The sequence below is a fragment of the Apodemus sylvaticus genome, chromosome 11 (genome assembly GCF_947179515.1).
Source record: "Apodemus sylvaticus chromosome 11, mApoSyl1.1, whole genome shotgun sequence".
Classification (NCBI taxonomy): Eukaryota; Metazoa; Chordata; class Mammalia; order Rodentia; family Muridae; genus Apodemus; species Apodemus sylvaticus.
This window is the reverse complement of record NC_067482.1, coordinates 81,227,683-81,239,350: the sequence shown is the minus strand read 5'-3', so window position 1 is coordinate 81,239,350 and position 11,668 is coordinate 81,227,683. Positions and strand designations below refer to the sequence as shown.

General features: G+C 42.6%; 1 protein-coding gene across 5 annotated transcripts in view; it reads left to right on the top strand.

Annotated features, from left to right (window-relative positions):
- The window catches only part of Nudcd3 (NudC domain containing 3), a 92,434-nt gene that overhangs the window by 23,439 nt on the left and 57,327 nt on the right, over positions 1 to 11,668 (top strand). The window lies entirely within an intron of this gene.

Below are 11,668 nucleotides of genomic sequence, written 5' to 3'. Positions count from 1 at the left end.
TGGAATGATGTTTCAGTCTTGAAACAGTGAGGCAGAGTGTCGGCTTGCCCCAAGCCCCCCGCCCAGTCTCTCCTGTCTCTGCTTAGGGTGCTCAGGGGCTTCTGACTTGTTGGCTTTGTTCCCTTGAGTTCTCACGCAGTTCAAGTCAGGACGAGAAAAAGGAAGGGATCTTCGTGGCTTCCCACGAGTAGGAGTTTTCGAGTGGGTGTTGTGCTGTCCCAGAGTTAAATGAGCAGCTCTGATTGTGTCTGGGCACATTCTGCCTCTGAAAGCAAACCCCACTGATCCGCAGTGGAACCGCTGTGCTATGCATTGGAAAGGACTCTGCCTCCTTCCGGCGTCCTCTGCTGCCTTGTGTTTGTTTTTAATCGACCCGTTCTTCACTAGGGTTGGGGTGCTGGTCCCTTAGTGGCAGCACTGTCTGCTATTTGGGATCTAGGGAAGACCACATGCAATTTTCTTCATTGCTGGTCTGTTGAATGCAGAGGAAACACTAGGACTCCCTTCAGCCTTCAGTAGGTGGCCAAGCCCATCAAAGACAGATTAGAGAGTGGTCTCCTCGGGAGGCCAGTGCTCTCTTCCTGTGACCTGCAGGGGTCTGGAACACAGGTGTGGGCTGGTCATGTGCTCTCCTCTTGGGGACTTTGTAACCTGGTGGTCCTGGGTAGCAGCAGTTCACTGTGTTCTCCCCACCCCCACCCCCTGCTTGGCTTATCCAGAGCTTCCTGTTCACTGCTGCCAGGGCTCCACCGAGCTAAAGGACTATCCTGCCGCTCCTTTGTCTCCTGTAGTTGAAATTTCCCTTTTTTACGGTCTTAGCCAGTATCAGACCCTGCTGCTCCTCCTCCTCCTCACTAGCCTTGGTGGGTATTTATCGGCTGCATTTTCTAGATGACTGCATAGTGTTCTGCCTCATCAGGCTGGGCCTGTGGGTGGGAATAGTTTTGCTGGATGATCTTGCTCCAGCTGTCTTGATCTCTAGTCTTGCAACTTTTTTTTCCACTGGAGTTATGGGGGAATGGTGGCTGACTGCAAATGATTATGAGAATTTGAGCATTTCTTTAGAAATAAGGTTAAGGAAAATTAGAACAATAAGAGTTTAAAATGTTTCCTGGAAATGGGGTGTCTATGATGTGGACCTCTGTCTGCCCTGCCGTGGCCTGAGTGCACCCTTGTACCTGCTTGGCTCCAGACACTTCTGTGTGTATGAGGTCTCCTGATGCCCTCACAATCCCACCCCCAGCATAGATATTTGCAGTTGTAATTGAATTTTCAAAATAATGACAAGTGTTTAAAATGGCCAATGTGGCATAGTGTTACGTGCTGCGAGGGTTTCAAACTCCTCAGCTTCCCACATGGGTTCCAGTTTCCATGTTGTGCAGTAAGAGCAGACCGGCAGGTTCAGACTTGGAGTATGCTGACAGGGTGCTGGCTACCTTGTATTTTGGAGTGAGGAGGTATTGTGAGGAGGAAGTACTACCGATTTTTGATAAATTGGGTTCTGTGTTAATAGGAGTTTTGTAAGGTTAATAGGAGTTTTGTAACTTGAGACTGTGTTAACCCAGCTTCTAGGGAGCCATTTACCTCCAGGGCCAGGAGATGAGCTACTGCCTCACAGCTGGACAGGCCTTGAGGGAACCGAAGCAATGAAAGTGAGTGTGCCAGGAAAGGTGAGCATTTTGGGTGTCTGTTGTCCATCTAGGACAGCATCTTGTATCAATTTCACACACTGTCAGGTTCATTTCTACCACTGTAACCAATTTTGATTTGATGTTGTTGTTCTTTACTTTTTGAATATATAAACTTTGTTCATGGGTAAATATATAAATGTTCACAGGTAAAAACATTTCAACGTGTGAGTTCACATTTGTCGCTCTACATTCTTTCTGCCTCTTGCTCTCTAGAGAATATATATATGTGTATATATATATATATATACTTATTTTATGTATATGAGTACACCATTGCTCTCTTCAGACACACCAGAAGAGGAATCAGACCCCATTCCAGATGGTTGTGAGCCACCATGTGGTTGCTGGGAATTGAACTCAGGACCTCGGGAAGAGCAGTCAGTGTGCTCTTAATCGCTAAGCCATCTCTTCAGCCCAATCTTTTTTTTTAATTACTTTTTTTTAACTTAGTCACTTTACATACCTCTCACTGCCTCCTTCCCAGCCACCCCTTCCCACAGTCCTTCCCGCATCCCTCCATTCCCTTCTCCTCTGAGCCGGTGGGGCCTCCCTGGCTATCTCCCTCACTCTGGCACTTCAAATTAGAGAACACCTTTTGAGTTTTAGTGAATTCTGGTGACTTTTTTTCCCCCTCTTCAGAGATAAATAATACAACATCCATATATGCACAAGCTTTTTCTTATTTTTGATTCTTATAAAAAATCATATGTTCTCAACATTTGACTTTCAGCTGACCACAGGCTCTGGCAATCCTCCCTCGCTGGAGGTCTGTGCCTATGACTGTAGCATTGGCCCCTGTGTAATATGTGTGCACTTCAGGGCATAATGAGCAGCCAGCTTTCTATGCAGGGCTGTTTGTTTACACACTGTTCCAGTGTTTTGCTGGGATGTGTGTTATAACAGTGATAACTTCATGCTATACGTTGTTTTAATTTTGGGGGAATGTATTCTTAAGATGAGTTCCCAGGAATAGGGTACTGATGGCAAGTTAGCACTGTCTGATAGCTGTACCAGTTTGTATCTTTGCCTTACTGTTATGAGAGGCCCGGCTCCCAGAGTTGACCAGTCACTGGGTAGGTAGTTAAGATTTGAATTAGATTCATTTGGGAGGTAGTGCACCCTGGTGTTTTAATATTTCTTTTAATAGCTAGCTGTAGCCGGGCGGTGGTGGCGCACGCCTGTAATCTCAGCACTCTGGGAGGCAGAGGCAGGCATATTTCTGAGTTCGAGGCCAGCCTGGTCTACCAAGTGAGTTCCAGGACAGCCAGGGCTACACAGAGAAACCCTGTCTCCAAAAAAAAAAAAAACCAAAACAAAAAAAAAAAAGGTTTAATAGCTAGCTGTGGTACTGCACATCTGTAATTCCTGAGAGTGTGGAAACAGGAGCATTAGAAATTTAAGGCCAGCCTTGGCTACATAGTAATTACTGGGGCTATATAGTAATCGCTATGCTTACTTGGGATACACTGTCTCAAAAATGAAACAAGTGGGGCGTTTAGTTTTGGGAATGAGCATTTGGGAAGCAGAGGCAGGTAGATCTCTGAGTTCAAGGCTACCATGGTGTACATAGTTCAGGACAGTCAGGAAAAAAAAAAGGAACAACAGAAAACAAAACCTAGATTAAGAAATAGTTCTTTTATTTTGTGTAAAGATCCATGCATATTATTTCATGTACAGGAGTCTTTTTTTTTTTTTTTTGTCTTTTCATTTGTTTATGTTGGGGTTCTACTTTTCTGCTTTATTTTAAAGAGTTTATACTCTATGAGAGAGGATTAGAACTTAGTCTTTAATAGTTATTTTAGTGTTTCTCCATTTTATCTTTTTACTTTGCTTTTGCTTTTTTCCTTGCTAAGTAAGTGCTTTTTATTTTATTTAATGTTTAAAATGTTTATTATGAAGCTGAACCTTAGCCGGGCGGTGGTGGCGCATGACTTTAATGTCACCGGCAGGCGCATTTCTGAGTTCGAGGCCAGCCTGGTCTACAGAGTGAGTTCCAGGATAGCCAGGGCTATGCAGAGAAACCCTGTCTCCAAAGAAAGAGAGAGAGAGAGAGAGAGAGAGAGAGAGAGAGAGAGAAAGAAACAAACTGAATCTTTTTGTTATCTGAAAATTTTAATCAAAGTTAGGATTATTATTCATTTTTCCTGTAATGCTTGCACTTTTCCCCTATAATTCTATAAACTTCAGTGAAAATGACCTTTGTGGTTTGCGTTTTTGTATTTATATAACTGACCCACTTGGACTTCATTCTCTTATTGTGGTGTATAAATTGAGTTTTATCCTTTAACAAACGGCTGTAAATTGTAGGAACTGTGTTTACGAGAAGACTCTAAGGCAGTGCCTAGTCTGAGACTTTAAATTGCCTGAACATGGACTGTGGCTCAGGTGCTGTGAGGGTGAGTCCACTCCGGTTCCTGTGGTCCATTTCCCTCCTGGTGCTGGGATGCAGCCCCTCTGCAGTTACTGTTTGACCAGAGGCAGCTGTGAGTCTTATATACCTGCTCCTAAACATGTGTGAGCTGTCAGGGCGCAGGGCTAGAGAGGGCTCTGTGTGCTGAGAGCAGGTCCCGAAGGCTTGTTATTGTAAAGATAGTTTTCTTCTAGAACAGCAGTTCCCAGCTTGGGGGTTGAAACCTTTTGGAGGGGGTGTGTGTTGCCTATCAGATATCCTGAATATCAGGGATTTATATTATGATTCATAACAATAGCAAAATTATAGTTATGAACTAGCAACAAAATAACTTTTAAGGTTGGGGTCACCACAACATGAGAAACTATTAAAGGGTCACAGTATTAAGAAGGTTGAGAACCATTGCTCTAGAAAGTACTCATCTGTGATTGCTAATGTCCTTTGTTAAGTCTGTGAAAGGGATGTTTGTTAGAACATTTGTGCTTCACAGAGTGCTGGAGTTGTGACCTGTGAACTTTCTCTACAGTCTGGGTTTGGATCATGTCTTGTTCCCATTCCTCAGGGCTCTCTATATTATGGCCATAGCCCCTTCCCTTAACCAAGAACCCAAGATTTTAGAAGCATTGGAAGAACTTTGTGGGTAAGTGGGCTGGGTGGAATGGAATTCCCAGAGAAAACCTGGTGAGAGTATCCATCCTTTCTAATAGTTTATCTCCAGAGAGGTGAAGAGCTCCAAGCTTCCAGTTATATAAAACGTATAACAGTTTGTAGCCTAAACTCTGATGTCTTCCCTGACTACTGTTTTATCCTTAAAACAAATAGTATTGTCCTGAGTGAAGATAAACGATACCATTTATCTACGTACTCCTAGAGTATAATATCGTTGAAAGGTCCCAAGTCAGTTCATCATTGTATAAATAGCAGTGGCCCTGTGAGGCAGTGTCTGGTGCCAGCTAGGAGCTGCATGTAAAACTCGGTTGAGTCTTGATTGACAGACTGGTGGTGGTGGTGGTGCGCGCATGGGTGGTCAGTTTTTAGTAAAGGCTAAAGTCAGACAAATTTGCCTAGTATTTGTCATTCTTATAAAATCCACAGTATTTTATAAAGCCATGCAAAAAATTGAGGTTTTGTCTAAAATTAGAGTCTAGTTCATATGCACTGAGACTAGGTTTCTGCTTCACTGGATGATGGGAACATGTCAAGGTAGTGTGGCTTTTAGTATGCTCTGTTCAGTGACTGGTTGCAGCATCTGCTGACACAAATCCCCACCTCAGAGCCACCCAGCACTACTCCTCACATCCCCGTTACAGGAGGGATGTTTTCCTTTGTGTTTTAAAGTTAGAGTAATTCACTTTATGATTTCCTTTTCCTCTTTTCCTGGTCTGAGTTTACTGGGCCGTCTGTCCAAGCTGACTTTGAACATTTGTTATCCTTCTATCTTAGCTCACTAAGTGCTGTGATTAGAGCCGTGAGCCACCAAAGCTGGCTTAATGCTTTCTTATTTAGGAATTTTTCTGGAGACATAATCAATAGGGGGATTTTTGTTTGTTTTGTTTTGTTTTTTTGGATTTGGTTTTTTCAGGAAAGGATTTCTCTGTATAGCCCTGGCTGTCATGGAACTCACTCTGTAGACCAGGCTGGCCTGGAACTCAGAAATACGCCTGCCTCTGCCTCCCAAAGTACTGGGATTACAGGTGTGCGCCACCACCCCCCGCGGGATTTTTTTTTAAGGATACGCTGTGTGTATGTGACCATTTGATATGGTAGTTGTATAAACAAAGATGCTGACAATATATACAATGGTTACCTTTGTCCAGCAACTGTCACTGGAACCTGGAAATTAGGTGCTGTGAAAGGAAACCTCATGAAGTGCTGTTTGTTAGTAAAATGTGCTTAGCTCTTTAGCTGAGTTATTTTAAATACACTCAAAGGTAGGAAGGTAGTGGACATCTCCCTTGGTGTGAGAGAGCAGTGGAAGGTGTGAGTTTAATATAGGTACTCGTGTTGTATTTGTAGAATACCACAGAACATCTCCTTGGGAAGACCACCTGTGTTCAGGGACTATCTGCTTGCACAGCTGAGTCATCTGAGCTCTGAGTTGGGTTACTGTAGAGTGGGGCGCTTGGCTGCTGTTCCATTACCACCTGTCCTTTGCAACCGTGGACAACATTCACACATCACAGCCAGGGCCTGCCTCCCAGTCTTTCCTCTTCCTTTGCTTCCTCCCGTTTTTTGGCTACTGTGGCTGAACTATAGACACAGTGCACAATACATGGTTAGAGTCCTTTCTCCCTGCCTTTGGAGCCCTTCCAAAGGCTCTGTGATCTCAGTGGCAAGGTCCGAGTTCTTTGCCTGTTTGTGGCCATCTTACTAAGGAAACTTTTTAGTACTTTGCCTCAGCATTCCCTGATGGGTGGGAAATTGATACTGTTTATTAGCATAGCTCCAGTTTCAAGAAGATTGGGCTGATTTGAAGCAGTCTCCTCCTCCTCTTCTTCCTCCTCCTCTTTTTATTTTTTTAAAGATTTATTTCTCTTTATGTGCATTGTTGTTCTGCCTGAATGTCTGTGCAAGGGTGCCAGAATCTCTAGAACTGGAGTTATAGACAGCTGTGAACTGCCATGTGGGTGCTGGGAATTGAACTCAGGTCCTCTGGAAGAGCAGCCAGTGCTCTTAACCACTGAGCCTTGTCTCTAGCCTGCCTCCTGCTTTTTTTTTTTTTTTTGTTTTGTTTTGTTTTGTTTTTGTTTTTTGTTTTGTTTTGTTTTTGGATTTGGTTTTTGTCAAGACAGGGTTTCTCTGTGTGGTCCTGGCTGTCCTGGAACTCACTCTGTAGACCAGGCTGGCCTCGAACTCAGAAATCCGCCTGCCTCTGCCTCCCAGAGTGCTGGGATTACAGGCGTGCGCCACCACTGCTCAGCCGCCTCCTGCTTTTTTAAGAAAAGGTGTTTTAAGAGAACTGTTCGGGCTTCTCATGCCATCTCCCCGTCAACCTGTGTTGTGTGTTGAGTAACTGTGATGATGTGCAGGTCCTATTCTAGGAGCTGTACACAGCAGAAGATGCTTGCTAGGCTTGTAGTTCAGTTACAGTGGTGACAGACAGCTGTGCTCCAGTGTGAGTGTACAGTCCCTCGGATGCCATTCCTCTTGGACCCGGAGATGCCTGTGCTACCTTCTTAGGAATGCAGGGTCTCAGAAAGCCAGAAGAAAGGGGGAAGAGACATTTGTGATGTGTGTGACCTGAAAGTATAGAATTGGAAGTAGCATATGTTGGTTCTTCAGTCTGTTTCAAAGGGCTGCCTGAAACATTTGAAGTAGAAAAGAAGGATGGAGCAGGTCAATTAAGTACTTTTAAGGTGACTCAAAATTTCTAGTAAATGAAAACCAAAATGTCTCAATGCAGGTTTTGCAAAAAAGCATACTGACTAAGGAAGAGTGTAGGAATACTGACTAAGGAAGAGTGTAGGAATACTGGCTAAGGAAGAGTGTAGGAATACTGACTAAGGAAGAGTGTAGGAATACTGACTAAGGAAGAGTGTAGGCAATTAATTTACTTGGAGCCTTGTTACATGGTTGTATGTGGATTCAAACTGGCCTTGGGTTTGTAGTTGGTCCAGGACTTGCTGACTTTATTCCTTCACATTTAAGCATTTCATTGTTTTTTATCTTTATGTTTCTCTTCATCATCTTATTTCTTTTAGGTTATGGGTTCTATTTTCTACTGGTAAAGCATAGGTTTAAAAGCCTAGGTGGTTTAGAACTCCAGATATGGGATGAGCGATGGTGAAAAACACTGGCTGTTTTTCCACAAGACCAAGATTCAATTCCCAGCATACACATGGCTTCTCACACCTATCTGTTCCAGGAGATCTAATGCTCTCTTTTGGCCTCTATATGGCATCAGGCATGTACTTGGTGCACAGAAATATATGGTGGCAAAACATTCATGCATATAAAATTAAAACCAAAACCAAAACCAAGAAAAAACCAAAAAAAAAAAAAAAAAAAAAAAAAAAAAAAAAACAAAACCAAAACACCCTTAACCCAGATACCTGGTAAAGATTTCTTTTCTTGGCTAAGAGGTAACTTTGGTGGTGGTAAAAGTTACATATTGTAGTGGCTATTCCTGGTTGTCAACTTGACTATATCTGGAATGAACTACAGTCCAGAATTGAAAGGCTCACCAGTGATCCTAATCTGGAGGTTGGGAGATATAAGTTTCTGACCTGGATCTCGGCATGGAGGTCTTGAGACGTAGTGTCTATGAATCCCAGAAGATGAAGACAGGGAGGTCTCTGAGTTCAAGGGCAAAGCGAGTCCCAGATACTAGTATGGTGGCACACACCTTTAATCTGGGCCACACCCTCTGCTGGAGACCTAAGTAAGGACATTGGAAGAAGGAAGATTTGCTCTCTTCTTCACCCACTTGCCTTGTGGGACTGAGCAACTGCTAGATCCCTGGACTTCCATTCACAGCTGCTGCTGACCATTGTTGTGGAGTTGGACTACAGACGTAAAACATCAACACATTCTCTTACTGTATAGAGACTATCCGTATGTTCTGGGACTCTAGAGAACCCTGACTAATACGTATATGCTGGTGGTTTTTGAGGAAGAGCCTCTGGTGTAGGTTGACATCTTTTTAGCAGAGTCTTGTAGTAACTGTTTCCTGTTAACACAGTGGAACACATTTCTGACTACCTTCTTTTTGATCTTTCCTGAGTTGGCCTCGTCTAGGTCATTATAGATAATGAATGTCTTTACATTTTAAATAGTTGTGATATTTATGGTTTAATTTATGTCTTATTTACAAGAAAAGTTATATTTTATGCAGTGGTTTATTTTCTATTAGTATTTCCTATGTAATAAAGTTGATGGACACCTCAACATTGCCCTTCTATGGTTTTAGAAGTAAAACTTTACATGTATTCTTATTCACTGCTTTTCTTCTAGTTGATTCTCTGTCCTCTGTTAAAGAACTTACTTTTATGTTAGACTTAAGAAAAATTTCTTTCCTTTAGTGACTAAATGCACCATTCCATTGTTTACAGAAGGGCTACGACTAGTGTTCAATGTTGCTTGAATTTTTTTAATGATTTCTTTTTATTTTTAATTATGTGTTTGTGTGTCTGTGTATATGCATGAGTACAGTACCTGAAGAGGCCAGAAGAAAGTGTTGGGCCCTTGGAGGTAGAGTGGTTGAAAGTTGCTCAGTATGGGTATTGAGAAACAAACTTGGGTTCTCTGGAAGAGGCACAAGTGCTTTTAGCTCTCTAGCTCCTAACAAGGTGTTTTCTCTTCTTCTTTGCTACCCCTGGTAGGGATTGAGCCCAGGACCGTATCATCTTAGGTAGAGTACTCTACCACTGATATAGACCAGTCTTGGTCTCTTTAAGGTGTGTTTCATTCTGATCCAGTGAAATTGTGTATTGTGTTCTTTAGAAACTAATAGATAATAACGTAGCCCTGTGAAAAGAAGTAGCATGCCGCTGGTGGCTTCCCTTTAGTCTAGTTACAGACAGGTCCTCAGGAGGCTCTTAAACAAATCTCCTGTATGCTGAGTTCCACTAAAAGCCATTAAATGCTGCTGTTGTCTTTAAGCATGCCATCTTTCCCAGAAAGTGTTATACCGAGGTGATAACATAAAAATAATAAGAGCAGGTTTTAGAAAATATGGAAAATAGAGAAAATTAGTTAGGCTTCATTGGTGTTTTGTTAAGTTTCCTCTAATTACAACTGTACTTCATTTTTTTTTTAAAAAAACTTTATGTATTTAAATTTTATGTATGTCTGCACTGTGGAGTATGGAGGTCAGAAAACATGTTAGACCCCCTGGAACGGGAGTGGACAGAAAACTGGGAGGACCACGTAGATTCTCTGCAAGGACAGTAAGTGTTCTCACTGCAGAGCCATCTCTCCAGCCCCCTGTTGCTTCTTTATTATAGAATTCTAATGTTAGAAAATGCTTGGCTACTGTGACAAATGAATTCCCTAGTCATCCTATAGTGAACAGTGGCATACCATGGGGTATGCCTTCATTTATAGGTTCACACCCATATATACACCCCTCACTACAAATGCATGTACACATACAGAAATTTGAGATATAATTCATATGTTAATATTTGTCTTTTTGTGCACTGTTTAAGGCATATGTGCAAGGGTATACAAGTCTCACTGTTGCTAATTGCAGAACAATTTGGCTTTCCCAGAACCTCCCGCACACAAGTGGATATTTATTCTCCATATCCTCTTATTTCTCAGATCTAGACACTCAATAGATCTCATGGTTCAGGTGGGTGGAACATGGAAAACTTGTTATTTTAAAATTTGTAATGTGTGTGGCATATGCCATGGCAAATATGTTGAGGTCAGAGGACAACCTAGAGAGAGGTTGCCCTACCATATGGGGTGGAGGGGTCAAAGATTGCTGCTCTGCTCTTGGCTGAAAGGGCCTTTACCTGCCCAGCCAGCTCCCTGGCCTCATGAATGGAATCTTTAATTTTTTCCTCTTAATACTGATTTTTGTGTATGTGTCTATATGAGTGTATACCACATGGGTATGGATGCCTGTGAAGGTCAGTAGAGAGCATCAGATCAGATCTTCTGGAACTAAAGGTATAGGTGGTTGTGAGCTCTCTGATATGGGTGTTGGAAATTGAACTCAGGCCCTCTTGACCACTGAGCCATCGTCTTAAAATTTTTTAATTATAGTTTTACTCTGTGTGTGCATGTTTGTGGGCATGTGCATTATATGTATATGGTTGTCTTGATATGCATGTGGAGGTCAAGAGGACAGCTTGTGGTATTTGGTTCTCTTACTTTTCTGGGACCCATTGGGCCCAGGCTGGCATTAAACACTCTGTCTCCTCACACCTAGGATTACATTATACCCACCTCACTCAGCTTGCTGTATGCTTTTAAATGTAAAGAAAAGAAGTCCCTTCCTAGAACCTTACAAAGAGCACTACAATAAACTTCTTTCCCATATTCTAAGTCTTGCTCTCTCATTTGGTCACCTTGTTGAAGGAGGATTAGCTTTTGCATCTGTCCTCCACCAGGCAGGTAATCAATAGCCAAGACCAGCCTGCCCCCCCCCCCCCAACTTTGTCATTGCCCCATCTTCCTCCTGACTCTCCGGGAAGTCAGTGACTGAGGCCTTCTTTTTTTTTCTTTTTTCTTCTCCTCCCCCCCCCCCCTTTTAAGTGCTGGGATTAAAGGTGTGCACCACCACTGCTTGGCAGACTGAGGCCTTCTTAAGACTCCTCCAGATCTCTGATGTAGAGCCCTCCAAGGCTGTGGTTTTATGGACAGTAATTTAAGTTCTTAAAAAACTTTGTGTGTGTGTACATGTATGTGACTGTCCTGAGACTTGTCATGTGTCTCAGGCTGGCTTTGAATTCACAATCTTCTTCCTGAATGCTGGAAATATAAGCACTGGGCACCCATGCCTAGCCAGGAGTTCATTAGAGCAACTTAGTGAAATCATCAGGATTCTATAGATTTTGCTCATTTAGAAAGTCATATCTTGGCATCTGTTTCACTATTGCACAGAGCCATAATGTGC